Here is a 6102-nt window from a genome sequence, read left to right on the forward strand (position 1 = left end):
ACCATATAAGGATATATGTTTCCTGACCTACATACCAGGAAGTGTTCATTCATAAATGATATCGCTAAGTAAAAAAGAACTTTATGAATTCGCAAATTTGAAGTCCTGCTCTCCAGAAAAGAAAATCTGTCATTTTTAGCAGTGTCAGCTGTGAAATTAAAGGAGCTGCTAAAGGTGAGGAATGAAATGATGACTGCTGTTAATGTCATGTCTCCTGTGGGTCATACAGTCACAGAAAGAAAAATATAAATCATATTCATCTCTCTCTACTTCTGCTCCAGTTTTCCTTTGGTCAAATGTTTTTTATTTTTAATTTAAGTGTAAACAACTGCGTTACATGGTTTTCATTTATTCAGAAGAGCAGTTGCAGTCCCCCCACACACACACCCAGTCACAAGTGTCCGAATGCATTTCTGAAAAAAAAAAAACATTTTAAAACGTCTTCAAACTTCAATTAACTTCATATTAATATTGTAGTGCTATAAAACAAAATTAATAGCCAATTTAATTTAACCAATTTATGTCGTTAGTTTACATTTAAAATTATGATTCCAGTTCAAACAGAATAACCTCTTGTCAACATAATTATGGAGTGTGATTTATTTTCAACTCGAAATATCTTCAAACTAATGAAATATAAAGTTATTATTAATGAAGAAAATCCATCTGGATAACAGCTGCTCGTAAAATATACGACAGGTCTGGACCACTCGTGAATTTTGTTCGTATATGAAAAAAAAAATCTTAGAATACGAGAAAATTGGTGAATGCCACAAATTCTCCTAAATTACTCGTACGCACAACTTAAGAACAAATCTGTTCATATGAACGGTTCTTGCCCATTGTTCTAAAAGCACTCAATATGAACGGTTCTTGCCCATTGTTCTAAAAGCACTCAATAGCTGAAAACTCAATGTCAGGGGGAGGAGTCTCACCTGTTGTGCTCAGTTTCACATTAGTTAGGATGTTTGAATGAAAGGACTACAGAAACATGTGCACAGTTTGATAAATCTGAATATTTCAGGTAGTTCACACTTTTCTACTTTTATCTGTACGCTACCTTTTAGCATGAAAGCTGCACACTCTTTGATACATGAGGCCCCTGGCCTTTCTGTGATAACTTTGTGTGTTCTCTCCGTGCATGGGTTTCCTCAAGCTACTTTAATTTCTTTACAAAGACACTAAACACCCATGTTTAGCTCATTAGTAACTACATTTGTCTTAAGCGAGAGTTTGAACAATTGTTTGTCTCCAGGTGTCCATGTGCTGGACTGGAGACCAGTCCAGGTGTCCCTGTGACAGCGACATTTGGCAAACACTTTCAAAATTCTTAACTTGGAGTTAAAAAGACCAGACTGCACAATTAAAACGAATAAGCAGAGCAATAAAAAAATATGACGTCAATATTTTGCACCCTCCTGCTGCCCTCGGGCCACCGGACCTCAGCTTTAAAACTAAGGGCTGGTGGATCTCCATCTTTCACCACTTATCTGTAGTCAGGTCACAGAGGCAACATACGACGAAGAGAAACCCAGACCTCCATCTCCCAGCACTCTATAGTTCCACTTAGGGGACCCAGACCAGAGAACATACACAGTCACCTCCAGCAAATTCTGGCTCTGCCTCTGGGCCTCTTCCTAGTGGGATATGTCTGAAAAACCTCAAAAGGGAGGCGTCAAGGGGTAGTTTCTTAAAGAGACAGAATTCAATTTCAGGGTTTAGACAGGCATAAATTAAAAAATATTTTTGATTTATACATTGTTTTTATAACGACTGAAGGGGGCATTTCACAATTTTCACATCGAGAACCGTGTCCTTAAATGTAGAGGAGCTGACTTTTATCCTAACAACTTCTGTTGATGAGACCACTTCACGCTCATCAGTGAACCACACCCGGTGAAAGCTGAAGGTCTTACTGTGAGTCCATACTCCCACCGAACTGCTGATTTCAGCATGGGTTGTCGCAGTTTCATGATGAAAATTATGTCACCAGGCTTTGCAGCGTCAGCTCGGCAGCCCCTTTTGGCACAACCCGCCGACAGAACTTTTTACCCCCCTCCCGCGATGACGGTAATGTGTGATTGGTCTGAAGTTCGTGGGCGTGTTTGTGCTGAAAGCACTCGAGAAAAAATAGAAAGAACAACTCGCTCCCAGAGCCGACACCAGGAAGCAGAGTTTTGTAAAGATAGTCAAACTGTGAAAAGCTCATGAATGGAGATTAAACAGACATTGTGCACGGAGGAATCTGACTGATAAAAACTGTGGCACTTTAACCAGGACAGATGTGGATAAATATGTTGGCTGAGTGACGAGTCTGACTTTTTTTCTGCATTGTCAGCTGTAGTGGTGAGAAACTCCATGCAGTGATGTATGTTGTAGCGGGTCGGGTTTCCCAGGAGCTCGGAGCGGGGTGTCTCTGGTGCTATGAAAGATGTGTACGAAAACGACTGTCGAACAACCACGTGACCGCACGTCGGCGTCAGAGGGAGTATGTTTCCAGCTTTACCATGAAGATACCAGCAGAACCACATCATCTGCATAAAGCAGAGGTGAAACCCTGCGGTTCTCAAACCGGACACCAGAGTGATTATTTGAGTTACTGTTGCTGTTCTATCAGCTCGAACCAGTCTGGCCATTCTCCTCCAGCCTCTGGCATTAACAAGCCATTTGAGCCCACAGAACACCAGCTCACTGGATATTTTCTCTTTTTTGGACCATTCTCTGTACACCCTGGAGATGGTTGTAGGTGAAAATCCCAGTAGATCAGCAGTTTGTGAAATACTCAGACCAGCCAGTCTGGCACCAACAACCATGTCACGTTTTTCTTCTCCATTCTGATGCTCAGTTTGAACTGCAGCAGATTGTCTTGGCCATGTCTACATACCTAAATGCACTGAGTTGCTGCCATGTGATTAGCTGATTCAACATTTGTGTTAATGAGCAGTTGGACAGGTGTACCTAATAAAGTGGCCGGTGAGTGTAGACCTCAGTCCATTACCTGTCATCCTTCTCCTTACTGATCCCTCCTGTGTTCTAACTCCAACATAACTAATATCACATACCTTTTTTACTTACCAATTTTTTGTGATCAACCTGTGGTTTGACTACCCTGGACTTTAAAATAATCTCAATCTTGATAGTAGGGGCGGCTGTGGTGTAATGGTAGAGCAGCCAGCTTGGGACCCGAAAGTCTTAGGTTCGACTCCCCGCCATACCCACATGTCGTGGTGTCCTTGAGCAAGACACCTAACCCTAACTGCTCCCCGGGCACCTCACATGACTGCCTGCTGCTCCACTTGGGTGTGGATGGGTTAAATGCAGAGCACAATTTCGTCATTGTGTGGAAACATACACTGATGACAAATAAAGCACCTTTACCTTTAGTACTTTTGTCCATAAAATATTTTTGCTGACAGCCTATGTTGACTGTAACAGATAATTCTGAAGTTTAAAGCAAAGATCTTGTGTGTTCATAGTTTGTTAGGGATCATTGTCATCCACTAACCCACAGAATATGAACTAAATTAGTATCAAATTGACTGAATTGAACACATTACTGTGTCTGAGGGTGACTGTAAACCGATTTGACATTAACTGTGAATCTGTTGTAGCTGTACATCCAGTCATTATTTCTGAGAGTTTCATTAAATTCTGACCACCGGTTCATGAGATATTTTGCTGACAAAACAGATACATTGTTATTATTGTCTTGTCTTGATGGACAATGAAAATAACTTTTTTATTAAAGAAGGGTAAACATGACAATTATCTTTGGACTTTAATCAAAATATATTATATTATATTTTGTATATAAATAAGTAGACTGGAAACAAACAGTACATTTTTCTGTTAATGTTTGAATGTGCATAAATAAAACCTTTTTGAAACCAGCTGTAACATAAAATATTTTCCTTGTAGATCAAGAAACATTTTGTAGGAAATAATCCTCTTTAAAACTGCTGAACATTTTCACCCTCTCTCTGTTTTTCTCAGTGATCATGGGGAACACTGTGTAGGTGCAAAATCTGTTATTTAGCAGCAAAATAAAAAAAAATTAACATGTAAATCAACAGAACAAAAATATATTACAAAAATTCTAATAATTCCGATTATTCTTTTTAAATGTTGCTCTTCCGTGTCAGCTTTCTGCACCAGATCATAGTCGAGTGTTGTTGCAGGAGGAATCTACAATTCTGACCAACAATGTTTTATTTACACTAGTCTTCTTGTTGGTGATCATATTCAGGTTGTTTCATCAGAAACTATACATTATTAAAAAGGTTTGGGAGCTGAACCACCAGAATCTTGTAAAATAAACAAACACTGGGCAGAAACCAAAAGAGTTCAAAGCTTCACTTTCATTTATTTATCCAGTTAGTTAATATTAATTACAGTTACAGCTCGAGTTGATCCAGAATGCTGCTTTTATTTTGAAGGGGAAATCAATCTCCTTTTATTCCCACAAAAGTTTTGAATCAGGTTTTTGTTTTTAGGGCTTTCGTTTATTTTTCTACAAATTTAATTTCTCTGAGACTCAACCACAGTGTTCTTTGGTTCTTTGATGAAAATGTTACAATAATAAAAAGTAAATTGCTTCATGATGCATGGAAATATGCATCATCTGTTAAAAACTTTATTACTGCTATTGTTTCACAGTCTTGATTTATTCAGTCACTTTTTTCTTTGAACGTTTTGATTTTGGATTAGGAATTAATATATGGAATGATTTATGATTTTTATAGATTTAAAAACAACTTTCTTTTCACATCAACTGTTTTTTCTGAGGCTCATATTTTAGGCTGTGTTTCTGCCTGCCTTATGTGAGACTCTACGCTGCCTCTGCCCATTCCTCCTAAAAAAAGTGAGACTCACCATGGCAACAATGACTCAGCAGATTCTATTTTTTTCTTCTATGATACCCAGCAGGCTTTTCTTTTTTAATTATTTATTTGATATCTACCTACAGATCAGAGTTCTGTTGAAGTCTTGAGTTTTTAACAGCACAGTAATTCAGTTGATATTTATTGGTAAAATAATAAAAAGAAAAATGTATTACTGATTATAGAACATTTTGTCATGGAAGCTTTGTATAAAAATTATTTCATTATAATACACATGCATCAAACTCAAGGCCCATGGGCCAAATTTGACCTGCCACTCTATTTTGTGTGGCCCGTGAGCGCTTCAAAGATGTATTAATACACTAAAACGAGCGTGTGCTGCTTTAAAGCCATCATTGATCATACACCTCCCATCTCTCATTCAATATATTACCCACAAAATTTCAACATCCTACCATTAGGTAGAGGTGTACTAGCTACTTTTATTGTGGCTCAGTTGTATTGGGAAGAGGGAATTTCTCAGGAGCAGGTGTGCAGAAATCTGCAACTAGAAACAGAGCAGTCCAGGTCGTTGAAATTGTTACACACCATGCGGCCGCCTTGGTAGAGGATGGGGCGGCCGCGTTTGTAGATGCCCCCCGGGGGTAAGGGGCAACGGGCCTGCGCTGAACAGGAAGGGACTTGGCGATCGGGGGAGGGGTGGGGCAGTAGGAGACAGTAAGAGTGGAATGTGGCGTCCTTGTTTGTCTTTGATTGACTGGGGGTGAGGATGAGGGTGGGATGATGCGATTGTGTATGTTTGGGTATTTGTCAGGCTGCGGTCTGGGCTGCCCCTACTGCTGGTTTATCTGGGGACCCGCTGCTACTCAGCCCCCCGGTGGGGTGTGCGGCTGGCCGCCGGCGTGCTGGGGTTCCCGGGGTCTGGGGCTGGGCACTGGGGTGTGTGCCGGCCTGGCCTGGTGACTGCCTGCTGGGGCTCAGAGCCTCTGGACTTGTCAGGCTTTGGCCTGGAGGGGGTGCGCCCTGGGGGCCCGGACCTCTGTGCCCTTTCCTGGATCTGCTCTGGTATGGCGGGTGCCGGTGGGGCCCATGAGTTTGTCGCTGCTGGCCCCGGGGGCTGTGCGTGTGGTCGCTGAGGGGAATCACCCAGTTCTCCCCTATGGTCTGATCTGGGGGTGGGTGGGTGGATCTTCCCCCCTTGGGGCTCTGCGCTCGGGATCCCTCTCAGGCCCTTGGGCTCTGGTCTTCCCTATGTCTGCCT

The sequence above is a fragment of the Austrofundulus limnaeus genome, unplaced genomic scaffold (assembly GCF_001266775.1).
Source record: "Austrofundulus limnaeus strain Quisiro unplaced genomic scaffold, Austrofundulus_limnaeus-1.0 Scaffold1581, whole genome shotgun sequence".
In the NCBI taxonomy this organism is placed as follows: Eukaryota; Metazoa; Chordata; class Actinopteri; order Cyprinodontiformes; family Rivulidae; genus Austrofundulus; species Austrofundulus limnaeus.